This window comes from Ambystoma mexicanum, chromosome 5p (genome assembly GCF_040938575.1).
Source record: "Ambystoma mexicanum isolate Mex_15411 chromosome 5p, UKY_AmexF1_1, whole genome shotgun sequence".
NCBI lineage: Eukaryota > Metazoa > Chordata > Amphibia > Caudata > Ambystomatidae > Ambystoma > Ambystoma mexicanum.
Window position 1 is genome coordinate 1,161,515,362 of NC_090930.1, and position 18,321 is coordinate 1,161,533,682.

General features: G+C 50.0%; 1 long non-coding RNA gene across 2 annotated transcripts in view; it reads left to right on the forward strand.

Moving 5' to 3' along the window:
• The first annotated feature begins 7,068 nt into the window (after window positions 1-7,068).
• The window catches only part of LOC138481480 (uncharacterized), a 267,586-nt gene continuing 256,333 nt past the window's right edge, over window positions 7,069-18,321 (forward strand). For both annotated transcript variants that reach the window (XR_011274253.1, XR_011274254.1), the window contains exon 1: window positions 7,069-7,382. This is a non-coding gene — a long non-coding RNA (uncharacterized lncRNA). The remainder of the gene's footprint in view (window positions 7,383-18,321) is intronic.

The following is an 18,321-nucleotide window of genomic DNA, read 5'->3' on the forward strand; positions in this document are numbered from 1 at the left end:
TGGCGGGGGGTGGGGGTGATAGGGGACATGAGTGGGTGCCTGGTGGAGGCTGCCCCTGCACTGCTGGGGGGTGGGGGTGGTGGGAGACATGGGTGGGGGCCTGGTGGAGACTGCCCCTGCACTGCTGGGGGGTGGGGGTGGTGGGAGACATGGGTGGGGGCCTGGTGGAGGCTGCCCCTGCACTGCTGGGGGGTGGGGGTGGTGGGAGACATGAGTGGGGGCCTGGTGGAGGCTGCCCCTGGTGACTGGGGGGGTGGGGGTGGTGGGAGACATGAGTGGGGGCCTGGTGGAGGGTGCCCCTGGTGGCGGGGGGTGGGGGTGATAGGGGACATGGGTGGGGGCCTGGTGGAGGGTGCCCCTGCACTGCTGGGGGGTGGGGGTGATAGGGGACATGGGTGGGGGCCTGGTGGAGGGTGCCCCTGGTGGCGGGGGTGGGAGTGATAGGGGACATGGGTGGGGGCCTGGTGGAGGGTGCCCCTGCACTGCTGGGGGGTGGGGGTGATAGGGGACATGGGTGGGGGCCTGGTGGAGGGTGCCCCTGGTGGCGGGGGGGTGGGGGTGATAGGGGACATGGGTGGGGGCCTGGTGGAGGGTGCCCCTGCACTGCTGGGGGATGAGGGTGATAGGGGACATGGGTGGGGGCCTGGTGGAGGGTGCCCCTGGTGGCTGGGGGTGGTGGGAGACATGAGTGGGGGCCTGGTGGAGGGTGCCCCTGCACTGCTGGGGGGTGGGGGTGATAGGGGTCATGGGTGGGGGCCTGGTGGAGGGTGCCCCTGGTGACTGGGGGGGTGGGGGTGATAGGGGACATGAGTGGGGGCCTGGTGGAGGGTGCCCCTGCACTGCTGGGGGGTGGGGGTGGTGGGAGACATGGGTGGCGGCCTGGTGGAGGCTGCCCCTGCACTGCTGGGGGGTGGGGGTGGTGGGAGACATGAGTGGGGGCCTGGTGGAGGCTGCCCCTGGTGACTGGGGGGGTGGGGGTGGTGGGAGACATGAGTGGGGGCCTGGTGGAGGGTGCCCCTGGTGGCGGGGGGGTGGGGGTGATAGGGGACATGAGTGAGTGCCTGGTGGAGGCTGCCCCTGCACTGCTGGGGGGTGGGGGTGGTGGGAGACATGGGTGGCGGCCTGGTGGAGGCTGCCCCTGCACTGCTGGGGGGTGGGGGTGGTGGGAGACATGAGTGGGGGCCTGGTGGAGGCTGCCCCTGGTGACTGGGGGGGTGGGGGTGGTGGGAGACATGAGTGGGGGCCTGGTGGAGGGTGCCCCTGGTGGCGGGGGGGTGGGGGTGATAGGGGACATGGGTGGGGCCTGGTGGAGGGTGCCCCTGCACTGCTGGGGGGTGGGGGTGATAGGGGACATGGGTGGGGGCCTGGTGGAGGGTGCCCCTGGTGGCTGGGGGGTGGGGGTGATAGGGGACATGGGTGGGGGCCTGGTGGAGGGTGCCCCTGCACTGCTGGGGGGTGGGGTGATAGGGGACATGGCTGGGGGCCTGGTGGAGGGTGCCCCTGGTGACTGGGGGGGTGGGGGTGATAGGGGACATGAGTGGGGGCCTGGTGGAGGGTGCCCCTGCACTGCTGGGGGGTGGGGGTGGTGGGAGACATGAGTGGGGGCCTGGTGGAGGGTGCCCCTGGTGGCGGGGGGGTGGGGGTGATAGGGGACATGGGTGGGGGCCTGGTGGAGGGTGCCCCTGGTGACTGGGGGGGTGGGGGTGGTGGGAGACATGGGTGGGGGCCTGGTGGAGGCTGCCCCTGCACTGCTGGGGGGTGGGGGTGGTGGGAGACATGAGTGGGGGCCTGGTGGAGGGTGCCCCTGATGACTGGGGGGTTGGGGGTGGTGGGAGACATGAGTGGGGGCCTGGTGGAGGGTGCCCCTGGTGGCGGGGGGGTGGGGGTGATAGGGGGGGTGGGGGTGATAGGGGACATGAGTGGGTGCCTGGTGGAGGCTGCCCCTGCACTGCTGGGGGGTGGGGGTGGTGGGAGACATGGGTGGGGGCTTGGTGGAGGCTGCCCCTGCACTGCTGGGGGGTGGGGGTGGTGGGAGACATGAGTGGGGGCCTGGTGGAGGCTGCCCCTGGTGACTGGGGGGGTGGGGGTTGTGGGAGACATGAGTGGGGGCCTGGTGGAGGGTGCCCCTGGTGGCGGGGGGGTGGGGGTGATAGGGGACATGGGTGGGGGCCTGGTGGAGGGTGCCCCTGCACTGCTGGGGGGTGGGGGTGATAGGGGACATGGGTGGGGGCCTGGTGGAGGGTGCCCCTGGTGACTGGGGGGTGGGGGTGATAGGGGACATGAGTGGGGGCCTGGTGGAGGGTGCCCCTGCACTGCTGGGGGGTGGGGGTGGTGGGAGACATGAGTGGGGGCCTGGTGGAGGGTGCCCCTGGTGGCGGGGGGTGGGGGTGATAGGGGACATGAGTGGGTGCCTGGTGGAGGCTGCCCCTGCACTGCTGGGGGGTGGGGGTGGTGGGAGACATGGGTGGGGGCCTGGTGGAGGCTGCCCCTGCACTGCTGGGGGGTGGGGGTGGTGGGAGACATGAGTGGGGGCCTGGTGGAGGGTGCCCCTGGTGACTGGGGGGGTGGGGGTGGTGGGAGACATGAGTGGGGGTCTGGTGGAGGGTGCCCCTGGTGGCGGGGGGGTGGGGGTGATAGGGGACATGAGTGGGTGCCTGGTGGAGGCTGCCCCTGCACTGCTGGGGGGTGGGGGTGGTGGGAGACATGGGTGGGGGCTTGGTGGAGGCTGCCCCTGCACTGCTGGGGGGGTGGGGGTGGTGGGAGACATGAGTGGGGGCCTGGTGGAGGGTGCCCCTGGTGGCGGGGGGTGGGGGTGATAGGGGACATGAGTGGGTGCCTGGTGAAGGCTGCCCCTGCACTGCTGGGGGGTGGGGGTGGTGGGAGACATGGGTGGGGGCCTGGTGGAGGCTGCCCCTGCACTGCTGGGGGGTGGGGGTGGTGGGAGACATGAGTGGGGGCCTGGTGGAGGCTGCCCCTGGTGACTGGGGGGGTGGGGGTGGTGGGAGACATGAGTGGGGGCCTGGTGGAGGGTGCCCCTGGTGGCGGGGGGGTGGGGTGATAGGGGACATGGGTGGGGGCCTGGTGGAGGGTGCCCCTGCACTGCTGGGGGGTGGGGGTGATAGGGGACATGGGTGGGGGCCTGGTGGAGGGTGCCCCTGGTGGCTGGGGGGTGGGGGTGATAGGGGACATGGGTGGGGGCCTGGTGGAGGGTGCCCCTGCACTGCTGGGGGGTGGGGGTGATAGGGGACATGGGTGGGGGCCTGGTGGAGGGTGCCCCTGGTGACTGGGGGGTGGGGGTGATAGGGGACATGAGTGGGGGCCTGGTGGAGGGTGCCCCTGCACTGCTGGGGGGTGGGGGTGGTGGGAGACATGAGTGGGGGCCTGGTGGAGGGTGCCCCTGGTGGCGGGGGGTGGGGGTGATAGGGGACATGGGTGGGGGCCTGGTGGAGGGTGCCCCTGGTGACTGGGGGGGTGGGGGTGGTGGGAGACATGGGTGGGGGCCTGGTGGAGGCTGCCCCTGCACTGCTGGGGGGTGGGGGTGGTGGGAGACATGAGTGGGGGCCTGGTGGAGGGTGCCCGTGGTGACTGGGGGGGTGGGGGTGGTGGGAGACATGAGTGGGGGCCTGGTGGAGGGTGCCCCTGGTGGCGGGGGGGTGGGGGTGATAGGGGACATGAGTGGGTGCCTGGTGGAGGCTGCCCCTGCACTGCTGGGGGGTGGGGGTGGTGGGAGACATGGGTGGGGGCTTGGTGGAGGCTGCCCCTGCTCTGCTGGGGGGTGGGGGTGGTGGGAGACATGAGTGGGGGCCTGGTGGAGGCTGCCCCTGGTGACTGGGGGGGTGGGGGTTGTGGGAGACATGAGTGGGGGCCTGGTGGACACGTACCAAGCCAAATCGCGTGTGATAATTCCCGCGCACCCCTGAAATACACGCGCCCAGGCTATTCGCGTGTGGAAATTCCCGCGCACCCCTGAAATACACGCGCCCAGGCTATTCGCGTGTGGAACTTCCCGCGCACCCCTGAAATACACGCGCCCAGGCTATTCGCGTGTGGAACTTCCCGCACACCCCTGAAATACACGTACCCTGCTGTAATCGCGTGTGGGACTTCCCGCGCACCCCTGAAATACACGTACCCTGATGGAATCGCGTGTGGAACTTCCCGCGCACCCCTGAAATACACGCGCCCAGTATATTCGCGTGTGAAACTTCCCGCGCACCCCTGAAATACACATACCCTGGCTAATCGCGTGAAAAACTTCACGCGAACCCCTGAAATACACGTAGCCCGCTCCCCAAGGCCCGATCGCGTGAAAAACTTCACGCGAACCCCTGAAATACACGTAGCCCGCTCCCCCAGGCCCGATCGCGTGAGAAACTTCACGCGAACCCCTGTAATACACGTAGCCTGCGCCCCCAGGCCCGATCACGTGAGAAACTTCACGCGAACCCCTGTAATACACGTAGCCCGCTCCCCCAGGCCCGATCGCGTGAAAAACTTCACGCGAACCCCTGTAATACACGTAGCCCGCTCCCCCAGGCCCGATCGCGTGAAGAACTTCACGCGAACCCCTGAAATACACGTAGCCCGCTCCCCCAGGCCCGATCGCGTGAAGTTGTACCCTGCTGAAATCGCGTGTGAGACTTCCCGCGCACCCCGGTATACACGCACACGTATTTTTTGTCAGCGGGTGTCCGTGTTTGTGGGTACCCCTTTACACGTCATTTGTCCTGGAGGGCCACAGTATAGGACATTCATCATGGCAGTATATAGGTGCTATTTGTTGGCGCACCTTTTGGCGCACATTTCTTACAGCCGCAAAGACGCTACCGCCTGCTTTCTTGTGGCGGTCGTGTTTGTGCCTGTGCGCTGGTTTGAGCGTGCGCTTTTTTGCCCTATTCTATTCCATGAATACGTGTTGTAGGCGAGCGTGTGGGCGTTCCGCGCACTTGTGCCCTGTACTTCCCCCGTGACGCCCACGTTTTTGCAAGTTGTTCCCCATTCCGAGTGTTACGCCCGTGTTCCGCCTACTTTTGTTGCGTGCGCCGCGCTATGTGCGAATTTCGCTGTGGCCTGTGCGATTTTCGCTGTGACCTGGCGCACGCTGTTAGATGGCCTGTGCGCCAACGTGCACGGCGCACTTTTTTATCGCACATCCGCTGGTTTTCTCGCGCACGGCCTTCCATGAATCGACGTGCGCTGCTTTTCGTGCGATTTTCGCACTTGCACTGCGATTTTCGCTATTCCACTGCGATTCGCACGTTTTTGCCCACTTGCGCCGCGCTAATTATTCCATGAATCGGCCTGTTAGTCTCTTGCAGAAAAAACGTCAGTTTTTTTGCTTGGTAAGTTTAGAGAGTATCTTACTACATTTGATAGGGTGGCTCAGCACTTTGACGTGCCAAGTAACAAACTTAAAAGATATTTGCAATGATTAGAACAATAATGGCAAAAGCAAAGAAAAACACAGTGAGAAATAAAGCAGTTACATAGTGCAAAGAATGTGACTCTAAGAATTGTCATACATCACAAGAGTATTCATTTGTAAGTATTGTGACAACATCAGAGTACAAGGGGAAGAACGTAAGGAAAGAGACACAACAATAAAGGGAGAGACATGTAAGAATCGACAAGATAGATAGAAGAGATGATATAAGAATAAGTAATGGCAAAAGGGTAATGACGAGATTAGTTAGAAAATGAGTAAGCAAGAGTGTCATGGGGGATACCAGAGAACAGAGACGGAATATTCACAGGCGAAAAAAGGCAAGGAGCAAGAGATGAATATAAAGTCAAGAGTTGTTGAGAACGAACAAGTAGAACGAATAGTGGAGCTATTATGCAATTAACTGTATGGTTAGTCATAGGAAAACATTGTAAATCGGACAAGGCAATGGGGAAGTACAATCCATGTGCGGAATTGATCAGGTTTGTAAAGTTGAGAGACAAGGATCAGTGGACTTGATGAGAGATCTGGATTTGTCTCTTAAATGGGTTGAAGTAGAAGGAGCATCACATGGAATTGAGGAAATTGATTTGCTGCGCTTCAGTGTGTACTTAATGTGTTGGTTTTTAGATTCTCTGAACATAGGCGAATGAAGTAGAGGATCTGGCTTGGTAGTGTTGACTAACAGGTTCAGTGAGGTTATATCTTTGGTGAAGCTTGAAGAGCTTGAAGTAGATTATAAACATCAGTTGGGTCTGTGAATTCTTTAGTGGGTCCATCCAGGGTGGTAATTATCATCCTTGCAGGATCTAAAAGACCATATCTAATGTTGAGGGTTTTCCGAAGAGGTCTCATGTCCAGGAATCGTTTCCATTTGGCTTGGGTAATCTTGGAAAAGTATGGGGTGATAAAGACTTAGTTGCCTTGCAAAAGGATGAGGGAATTCTTCCTGGCAGTTAGCAGGGTTTGGTGTGCTTGCTGATGTCTCAAGAAGCATGCGATAAAGGGTCTTGGCTGAGTATTGTTGCTGGAGAAGTGGGGTCTAATCCTGTGAGAATGCTGCAGTTCCAGTGGGGGTAAAAAGGTGATTCCTACAGCGGAGGGGATACATTTGATGAGGAAGTTGATAGGATCATCTCCTTCAGATTTTTCAGGAATCCCGTAGAAGCGAAGGTTGTCCCTACAATTTCTGTCTTCCAATTCCGTAACATCACCTTCTTCCAGAATGTTGACTCTTTCTTCCGCTTCATCAAGTCTGCCAGAGAAAATATTAATTTCATTTTTAAAGCCTTTATGCCCTTCTTGTATAAAGGAGGAGCGGGTATCCAGAGTAGATATAGATGACCGGATATTGCCAAGTTCCTCCAAAATGTTCTCCATGCAGGCATTAAAAGGTGTATTGTCAGATAAAACTCCAGTTTTGGTGATATCTGCCATATTAAAAGGTAAAAGCAAGCAGTTGTAAGTAGTAATTTAGTAAAAAAGGTGTAATTTACAATTTAGCCACCAGGAGTCAATAGCGAGTAGGCCTTGTTGTGTTAATTGAAGCCATGAGGTGACGTGATTTATGGGCTGGGCTACGTGAGGAGAAGCTCTGTGTCAAAGGAAGCAAGGAGAGGGTTTCTCCGGAGCTTATAGCCAGGTGCCCCACAATAATGCTACAGAAAAACCAACAAGCAGGACACAAGAAACTGTGCGCTCATAGCACGGAAAGCAGATAACTGCTCTGGTGTAAACTGTAGAAAGGCAGCAAAGGAATTGAGGGACCCACCTCTGAAAGAAAGCACCAGAAAAGACACACCATTGAACGCTGAGATGCCCCTTCTATAGAACTTCAAAGCGGCGTACCCTGCATCAAGGAATGGGAAGCAACAAAGCAAAATGCTTCAGAAGATAAGTGGGCCCCACGCGGATCCACCTAAGAGTCGGCGGCAATAAGGTGAGAAAGTTCACTGGAGCGGCGGTTACAGGGAGGCTTCAAAAGGCTTCAAAAGTAAAGTTCTGTTTCCGACCACACTGGTAAATAGTGATTAGAAGTAAAAATATGCCAAACTAAATGTTCCTATTTATTAAGTATTAATTCCGCACCAGGAATCTCTTTTGCTGCTAAGTGACAAATATGGCTTAACCTGCTTAATCAGTTTGGTAGAATAAGCATAGATAGATTGAAGGTGTGCAACATAATTGCTCATGGTCCCCCCGTGTTTTTACTGTTTGAACCGTTGGAATGTTACATCCTGCGATTTTGAAAATGAAACTTTTAACTTATGAATCGTTGTCATTTTGGATGGCTGTAACTCATACAACTGGTTTTATTTGTGGAAATTGCATTTTTGTTTGTGCAAGGGTTCATTATGTAAACTGAATGCACAATAAATAACTAAATAAATGCTTCAACCACCTGTCAGACAGCACCTCCACCACGTGATCCTCCTATGTAGAAAAGAGGCAGAAGTACAGTTTGCTGCCTGAGCAGAAATCATCACACAAGACGGTCACCACTGCACCCACCACATAGGTAAAACATGCAGTAGTTACTGCTTAGGCTGCTATCTTAGTTTCCCATGAGGTGTTGTTACTTTTCCAACCATGGCAGGAATAAGAAACATATGTGGTGACATTAACACAACATCCCAATTATGGCAGTGATCACAACTCTGAGCCTCCCCTGGGTATACCTCATTATGATAATAAATCTGATGTTGACCCCTGAAATTCTCATGAGAATGTTAAGACACCCTGACAAACTTGCCCTGTGTGATATGGAGCAGCAGCAGGATGTCTCCCATTAGACATTGACAAGACAAGCAGTGGTCCTCAATTTAGCCACATGACCCTTTCCAGAAATGAGAAGATGGCTAGAAAGTACAGTTTATAATTCCACCTGCAGCCATCACTGTTCTTGCCTAGAGGAGCCAGGGGACACGGGACAACATGATCCATGCTCTTGGATTACTCTGCAAAATATTGGACCACATGGAGTGCTTCTTGGCCCTATGGCAGATGTGCCTACCGGAGGACTCTTCTGCTTATAACATCCAGAAGCCCATCCTTAGCCTCCCAGAGCCCCCACCACTGCTCAGTCCACTTCTGTTCATTTACCACCCTGCCAGATTCCAAGTTTGGAGGTAAGTGGAGGATTTAACTCTAGCAAAATGGACAAGGTACATACTCCAGTTTATTTTTTTTTAAATCTGCAGATTTTCTGTGCGGTACTACCGCGCTTGATAAATCTGTCAAAAATGCCATAGTCCTATGGATTCCAAAAATCTGGATTTATACTGCCCTACCACCACTCGTAATCCCATGGTAATGCCACTGGACCAAGTGGCGCTAACGGTAAAGGAATGTGTCGGTAAGTCCGAGGGTTTACCACTTATTTACTGCCAAACCAGTAATTTGGCCCAGTGTTTAAAACAATCACTCGATGTGCATTAGTCAGAATTGCATTGTCCTTTGGCCGTAATGCATCTCATTATAACAGTGGTATTCAAATATTTATATGCTGAGAGCCCCTTCACAAAGGGGGTTTTGCATGCAGAATGGCCCGCAAAGTCCAGATTTTCCCTCCAAAAAATTCCATGAATAAGGTCCTTAAGCTTTTCACGTGTTAATTGTGGCTAGTTCAATACTTTCTCTTTCAGTAGCTAAACTGTGCTTGCCTGTACTTTTAAACTGCAAATTGCATCTAGTTGCATTACTATGGACCACTAATATATCCCATCTTTCGAGGAGAGAAGCCTTGAGTTTGTCTCAGACACCACAACTGTTATAACTTGTTGACATCAACCTAAACCTTAGTTGGATGATGGGGCCAAGATGAACCAGGCACTAAAATCTATTCCTGACCTAAAATCCTTAGAGCAATGGTGGAAAAAATCTGACCATTGATTGCTGTGCGCTCGAGAACATTCCAGTACCAATCCTGCTGCACACAAGAGGTGCAATGCTCCATCTAAGAGGCCAGCTGTGATAAAATGGCGGGGAGTTCAAGGAACTCCAATAAATGGTGATGGTCAGGCAAAGGAGAACACGTAATTGCTGCACAACTTCCCAGTGTAAGATGTAACCTGTAGAAGACAATACAAACTTCTACAATGCTGATGTTCTTAAACAGTAGTGATTTATATCAAATCTTTTTTTTAAAAAACAGCATGCTCTGAAAGCGCTCACGTTTCAAACGTATTGCTGTACTTACCAGTCACCCCAAACATAGGAAGTGCCGGATGACACATGAAATCATTGTAAAACATTTAAAAAAAATTCCATTTTAAATGGTTGCATTTGAAAAGCCCTAAAATATGTTTGAGCTCTAATATTTTGGAAAGGAGGTGCCGAGGAGTTAAAGAGGTTTCTAGCTCTGCTGTAGAGAAGCCGGAAGCATAGATTTGAAAATGTCTCCTATCTGCAGCCTCCACCTTTCTTGCCATGTATCAAAAGTATTTGCCTCATAACAGAAGAAGTGAGATTTCGAGCGAATGCAGTGGGAAGGCAGCGCGACAGCAAATGGAACATTTTATTACAAGCAATGATAAAGCTAAGTAATGTGTTCCCTGGAAGTTTGTTGTCACGAGCTTTGAAAAGAAAAAGTAGACTCAACCCGCATGGGGAAAATTGAATTTCATGTTGACAGCTGTCAGCTGTAGAAGGTTTTTAAATCCCAATTCTAATTTATGTGTGCCTCCCACGAGACACGTGGAAGTTATTGGACTTTACAGTAGTTCGATTATTGCGCCTCTAAGAGCCGAATGACACACAGTTTATTGCATTGTAGGCGAGACGCTCGCAGGAGATATTTGGCCATGCAAATGTTAGCACTGTCTCAAAACTTCGAAGAGGACACATCAGCAATTATGTGCAGATCATCGTATTGTCCTGTTTCATTTCACTGTGTTTTTTCCAACGCTAAAAAGGGTCTTTGATATGTTTCGAAATTATTATTACATCAAGCGAACCATGTACCTGAATTGATTTTAAGTTTTTTGTTTCTTTTTAAGTGTTGTTAATTTTTTAAAAGATGGCACTTCCATATTGTCATGTTTGATTAGACTGTATTTTGAAACTTAACTAATTGGACCCATTGCATTTACATAGTTCCAGTTGGTATACCAAGTGCCTTAGTATTTATCGTCTTAAATAGGATAAATTGACACATTTTCTTCATAGCAATTGGAATATGATACTGCAAAGTGCCATATTACTATTTTCAAATAGTTTACAGGGGCTCATTAGGAGTTGCGGAACTGCAGAAATATTTTATTTATTTATTTATTATTCGTAGAGCGTGCCAAACCCAGGGGTATCTGGGCGCTGGAAAACAGGTAATGTGGTACAGTCAACAATAAAACACATAAGTTTGACATATATTATATTGAACATATTACTACCAAAATCATTTTCAGTTATTGCCACTGAGTCTGGCAGATCGACAGCTGTATTCAAGGTGGTGGTAAAGTGGTGTGAATCTCTGTTTTCTGAGTCCATTGGATTCCATGGGGATTTTTTCAGATTTACTGTGAGCAGTCATTCCACTGCGGTAATTCTGCCAATTTATGGCTTTATTACGGAGGATTTACATTCAGCATGTTGCCAGGCTGGAGGTAAATCCTCCACTTCAAGGTCAAAACAAGGAATTCAGTGGTACCATAAAAGTGATGACAATTCTGTCCCCACCAAAACAGTGGTGATAACAGAAATCTGCCACATTTGACCACACAGTTGAACTTGTAATGAGGACTAAGGACAATATACATGTTTCCCTATTAGCAAATATATATATATATATATATATATATATATATATATATATATATATATATATATATATATAATAAGAGTGTTATTAAACAAACTCGTTTGTGAAAATAAGAAACATACTTAAAGAAGTCAATCACATGAGCCCGTCATCCCCAAAGTTGGCTCCAAAAGGGAAGCAAAAGGGCACATAGAGGTGAAACCATTGGACATTGTGCAACTAACATGATTCAAATTAGTTGGGAATACAGCACCAAGGTCAACAATTCAAAACAGCACAACAGGTCATTAGACATTAAGAAGGTGAATTTGCATGGGTACATATTATCGTAAAGGAACCTCTACGAAGGATACGAATAGCGCCTGTGGGATCTAAAGGCAAACTTGTCAGACCCTCAGACTCAAAAATCGTAAGCCATTTCCTGTGATTGCCCAGCTGTCTTGCTTCTCCCTTTTAGTTGATACCCCCTACCCCTGTTGATTGTGAAGTGATTATAATGTGTCAGTGACAGAGAAGCGGTCTGTAGACTCAGCTCCAATATGAAATGCGTTCACACCGGTGTCCAGTCAAGGTTTCGAAACAATAGTTTTGAATGCCAAATGTTTCAACACAAAAAAGCCGAAAAAAAAGTTTTTTTATTTTTCTATGTTAAAGTTTTTTTTAAAATTTCATATTGTAAAAGAAGTGTTTTTTTTAAAAAAATCGAAAGGTTTTTTTGGCACTTTTGTGTCGGAACTATTGGCACTCGAAACTATGACTGTCGAAATTATAACTATAAACCATGAAAACCTATTGTTGTAGCATACATGGAACTGCAACGACAGGCATGTTTGTCACCCTTGAAAGTTTACAATAAAAACAGTAAAATAAAAAAAAGATACATGGGAGTTCTTACACTACGCTCAGTGCCAGCCAAAGTGACATAGGCTGCAAGAGAAAGTAGAATGTTCTGAGGAAAAATAATTGGCTTCATATTTGGAAATAATTTACTAAATGCTAAAATTGACTCTGCACTCGAGCAAAGGAACTCACCTTATATTGACAAACACATGTGTGTATAACACCAACAACCCAAGACTTGCAAAAATCTGAAGGCCTAAAGATATGTTGCTAACACACACGTTTCCTTTGCATCATCTACTCTTTCTACACCATATGGCATTCTATCCATCACCACACAGAACATAGCCAAATGGACCAACTTCAAGCCTGCTATGTAGGAAGAACTGGCCAACACCCTCACGCTCTAAATGCAACGTCCTATGAAGAAGACAAACTATTCTACTCCTTACTCAGTTCTATCAGTGCTAAATCCATCTCATCTCTATAACATAACTTATGGGGCATGTTATTACATGCCAATGTTGCAATTTCCAAAGAAAGCTCCAGTGGACTCAGACGATTGATACAGCTACTGCCCAATTACACATCTGGCTTTTAAGGGTAAAGCCATTGAGCAAGCATTTATAATCGAATATCAGAATCATCCATCAGGAGTGGCAATCCATGTTTTGCCCAACAAGTACCACTAAACCGTCACTGTCCAGGTCATGGATGACCCCCAGCACATGGAGGACAAAGAAAACCTGTAGCTTCTAGCTCAACCTCTATGCCTCACACAGTGGACCATAACGCTGTAATCAGGATTTGGGCTTTCCACATGGGACTCAGTGCAGCAATAGTGCACTGGGTCAGATCATACCTTGCTAAAAGGTTCAAGGTGATCAAAATGCAAAACGACGTGTCCCTCTTGACCCATAACATTTGATTTTCAACATGGCCACATATTGCATCCAGTCATATTGATTCTATAACTGGACCTTTGCATATACTCCTGGTCTCGCTCAATGACAAGCTACCAAGCTACATCAATATACCAATAATGCACAGCTTTAGCCGAATAAAAAAGGTGTCTAAGACATCCAGAAATTACAAACTTTACTGTCATTCTGGATTTAAAGCTCATTTGAAAATCTGAAACAGACAAGTCAACATTGATTTTCTTTAGAAACTTGTCTGAGCATTCTCAGGGATGGCTGAATAACACGAAACCGATTAGATTGATTCAAAAGCTTAATCAGAATGTAAAATCATTCTTTTCATTAGCTCGCCTTCAAAGTGATTATCAACCAGAAGATATCCTTATTACAGGTTTGCTTGAAAAAATCTGTTAATTCCGGCGTGCCGCTAGTACTGTTTCTGGCAGCCTGACTGTCAGAATTACCAGCATATTCTAGGTCCATGGCCACGCACATACCCACCTGCCGGAAACGGTAGTACTGTTGTGCCAGAATTACCAGCAAAGACACAATGCCAGTGTTTCTGCCAGAAATGTACCAGAAACAACTAAACCAGCACCCAAACTGCTAGAATCACTGGTGCTGGTATTTGCAAAGACAGAATTTTCAGCGCCGGAATTACTGGCACCGGAAATAGCATCATCGTAGGAACGGGAAGCTCTCTGGTGGCCATTTTGAAATACTCAATCCACTTAAAATCACCCACTTCTTGCTGCCATTCACCCCATCTGACACAGCAGACATGCCAAGAAGTGGAAAATCCAGAGTCCTCGAGGTGCGGCTTTGCAAGCCCCGGTTCACTGAGCTGGTGCTGACTGCCCTGACAGACAATGTAGGTGCAAAAGCAGAGGCCCTCTGTGGGGCTGATAATCATAGGACAAGCCAGAGGAGGAAGACTGCCACCTGGCAGCAAGTGGCCAACAAGGTGGCAGCAGTGGAGACCATCCGACAAATGCCACGTGACTGTCACAAGCGCTAGGACGATTTGCATCTGAGCATCCGTTCCTGGCCACCCAAAGGAGGGAATCTGCAGCAACAGGAAGCGGGACAGTGGCACAGCTGACCCTGATGCCCTGGGAATAGATGTGCAGCTCCACCCTGCACATGGATGGCATCGAGGGAGTTGGGGAAGCAGAGGCTGCAGCTGGGACCCAAGGTGATAGTGGTAAGTACAACAGACCTCTTCAATATTCCAATCTTTAGTCCAAATAAATGCATCCCCAAGCAGAGAAACACCAACTGGGCGAGGGAACAGGTCCAACACATCTCAGTCACAGCAAATGGGCCAATCACACACACATGCCAGTGGTTGCGAGCAGATGTAGCCATGCATAAGTACTGTACCCAAAATGAACAGCCCCACACATGGACACATGATGTGCACCCATGTGCGCCAAGGGAGCACAGGACATGAATCATAGGCCCACCGCACAACCAACAAAAAGCTACCTTGGCAGACCAACAGCCAATGTGCACTTCTACTACCCACATGCAGAAGCACACACTGGAGCAAACAGATCAAATAAACGGCAGGAAAAGGGCAGGACACACACAATGTAGCATCAGTGTAATGCAAACTCACAGATTTGATTCCCTAAAGACTAATTGCATTTTCAACAGGCACATTCTCTGACAGTGACACGGCTGGACCATTGTCAGACTGGGCAATCACCACAACCTCCTGAAGCGCAAGCAGCAGCACCTCCTGCAATGCAAGCACCACCAGTTCTTGCAGCACGAGGACCATCACCTCCTGCAGTGCAAACACCACCACCTCCTGTTGTGATGGCTACACAACCAGCACCACTACCACCCCCTGTTATGACAGCTGCACAATCAGCAACGCTACCACCTCCTGTTGGGATGGCTGAACAACCAGCACTACACCCACCAGCTGTCAGCACCACCACACCTGTCACCAGTGGCCCCACCATCCCTCCTGTGCCCCGCACAACACCATTGCCACACCAGCCACCACCCCATCGTGGCAGGTATAGTACTGAGGACAAGGAGTTTGAGGAGGAGGTGGAGGATGAGTAGGAGGATGAGCACACTCCCCACCTGACCCCGTTGTTCACCCCGGACACTTTGCACAGCCCCCCTCCTTCGATGATGCACAACATGCAGCATATGGATGTGTGGCTCCATGCTATGGGGGATAAGCATGACCAGTGACAGAACTGCCCCAGCAACAGCTCAATGAGCTGCGGCTCCTGCAGGAGTGCATACAGGACAGCAGCCACAGAACCGCAAGTGCAAAGGGACATATTTCCACTTCTAGGGCCATGCCGGCCCATAGGGTCTGCCAGGGGAGTGAGGGAATCTTGGCCTGGCTGAGTCCTTCTCCTACACCCTGGAGCATTTGGGGCCTGACCCGCCCTCCACCATCACCACATTGTCGGTGCCGACCATATAGATTGAGATTATTGAGAAGTAGAGGCGATTGTTGGTGTACACTCTTATATTTGTTTTTTTCCTGAAACATATTTTGTGTAAAACCACTGGTAAGTATAGACAGTCAATTGAGACTTGTCCTAATGGGAGAGGTTACACCACTGATGAACATGTGCAAGACACTACCAAAACATATGCCCAAGATCAAACAGTACAGTGCAGAATGCGTAAAAGGCACAGCAGATAAAATGTTTATGCCATGGCCACAAAGGGGATCATTAGCAAAAACAATGATACAACACATGACCACGTACTTGCACGCAGAGTACAAAGGAACGAAATTGGAGAAGAGGTTGACCATTTTAGAAGTTTGGAAAATGTACCTGGAGGAGCGGGAAGATCCAACCCCTGAGGAATGGATGCTTAACAAGAGCAGGGAGGAAGGTGTTGAGTCTTCTGCTCCACCTACTCTGCCAGAAGTAAATGGCAATAGTACAGAGGATGCCATAGGATGCATGACTGTATCCGTTAAAGGAACTGAAAGCAACAACCAGGTATAACAACCCGACATATGAACCGCCCGCTTGTGGTAGTGATGATAGTCAAGAAGAGACTAAAAGAAAGGAAGAGATCTTTAAGGTCTTACAGAGCAAGGAAGAGAAATGTGAACAATCACACAATCATTAGCTATAGAACTGGAGATAAAAAAATGGAAAGGAGAAAAAGACAAAGCTGATGAGATTACGCTGGTACAGAACACATGGCTGGGTGGACAGATATTATTTAAGCTTGATGGGAAAAGCCTTGAGGAGGTTAGGCAAAGGGAAGACCAAGATGAGCAAGATAAAACAGACAGGGAATGAAAAGTAGATTGAAGGAAGATGAGAACAAGAGAAAGAACAGACAAAGATGAGAGCAGATGTATAAGGAGGTACAACAAAGAAAGGAAGAAAAGGCAGAGGTGCAAAGAAAGTAGGATAACAGACAGAGTGCACTTGAAGGACAAGACAGGCTAGAAAAATAAGAGAAGAGGAAGAGGCTCAGAAATTAATTAAACGAAGGCAAAGACAAAAAGATGAGGAAGTGCGTAGAGCATACGAACTAAGGGGAGAAAAAAGATGAGAAGAGGAAAGGGTTAGACACAAAGCAAAGAAACAAAGGGAATTTGGCAAAGAAATGGAGCAAAAAAGGAGGCAGAGGCAAAGCGACATTGAGCATATTCAAAAGGGGTTATTGGAACCATGTCCACCAATATCATGGAGCCATATAGTAAAGTTTCTCCTGCCACAGGGAGCAACTGCAGAGCCAGAGTTTTCCCTGTTAAAGGAGGCAACGCCAGGACCATCTAGAGTAAACCTTAATGATAATTTTGACAAAGGAAGCATCGGAGATAGGATCGATAAAGTTTATCAAGAAATCAGGGCAACAGGTGAATCGGGAAGCTGAGGAAAAGAGGATCGATCTTCAATTGACCGGTCACGTGGCAAAGAGGGAAGCCCGTTTAGTCTCGAGCATAGAGCCTTGTCTTTGGACATGCTAACTTTGAATAGGGATGAAGGAGATGACAGCCATACTAGTTGGGGACTAGATATGTCGGACAAAGAGAGAGAAACCCTCTGTGGGGAGGAAGGTGAAAGTGCATTTGGTCCTGAAGGATGCATGTTGTTAGATAAGGAAGTAAGATGGTCTGATTTGGAACAGCCTAAGGCTAGAACACCAGATCCCACAGCATATGCTGAGCACCCTACACGACGATCACGTAGTGAGAAAGGAGAATCGCCACCATATGTGAGCAAGTTAAGTTCATTGGCAGGTAGAAGGCAATGCAGAACCATTGTCCCTGCTATAGATATGCAAACAATCGGAGCTGAATGCAAATTTGGGTTCACACAATTCCCATTATTGGAAAAGGGAGGAGCTAGGCCACAGTATATTCCATGGCTGCAGATGCATAACGATAATTTAAGATGTAAACTCCCTAGGTTAATGACGGGTGTGGGAAAATGGATTTATGAACTAGAAAAAATGACAAGAGAAAACTCTCTAGCCATAGGGAACATTAAGAGTCTCCTAGCAGCCATACTTGAGGAGTGGGCTGATGACAGTTTGACACAAGCAGGCTACTAAAGTGTCACAGCCGAGAATACAGCTCATGATGGAGCACCATTCAATAATTGTGGAGCAGACATGTGGAGAGCTCTTAAGGTGCAATATCCTGACATGTCAGATATGGGTGACATTATGGCACGTAAAATGCAAGAAGATGAAGATCGGCTTGCTTACATTCAAAATATTCAGGGACAGTGGACTTTGGAAACTTGCAAGCTGTTGGGGAAATCAGTGGCAGTATTTTACCACATTTTATGTCAGGGTCTACCGGAGCAAGTACAAAGACAGCTCCCACAATTAGTGGGAATGGAAGCAAGGCCTTGAGCAGAGATACAGTCCACTATAGTGCACCACTGTTGACTATTGGAAGAGAAAAACAAGAATAAGGAAGAGGCTAAGAAGCTTGAGGAAGCTAAGTTAGTTCAGAAAAAATTGTCAAAATACACCTTAGAAGGTGCAGGAATTGGCAAGTGGAGAAGGACTGGGAATTCAGCAGCAAGCTATGGGTGCATTTCAGGAAAGAAATCAATGCCAGATGGGCCAAGGAGGAAATGGGCTGAGAGGCAGGAGAATGGCTTCCAATGGAGAGGTAATTTCCAAAATAATCATAGTGGCTTTCAGAATATGCAGAATGATAACCAGAATATGCAAGGAGGTTTTAATCAAAGGGGGCAAGTTAGAAGAGAACTTTCTATATGTTCTGTGTGGCATGGCAGGGCATCTAGCATGCATGTGTGGAAGCCAAGGGTTTGTACAAAATGGCCAATTTTCAAGAGGGGGACAGCTTATTCTCCTGCATATAGCCGACAGGTTAGGAATGG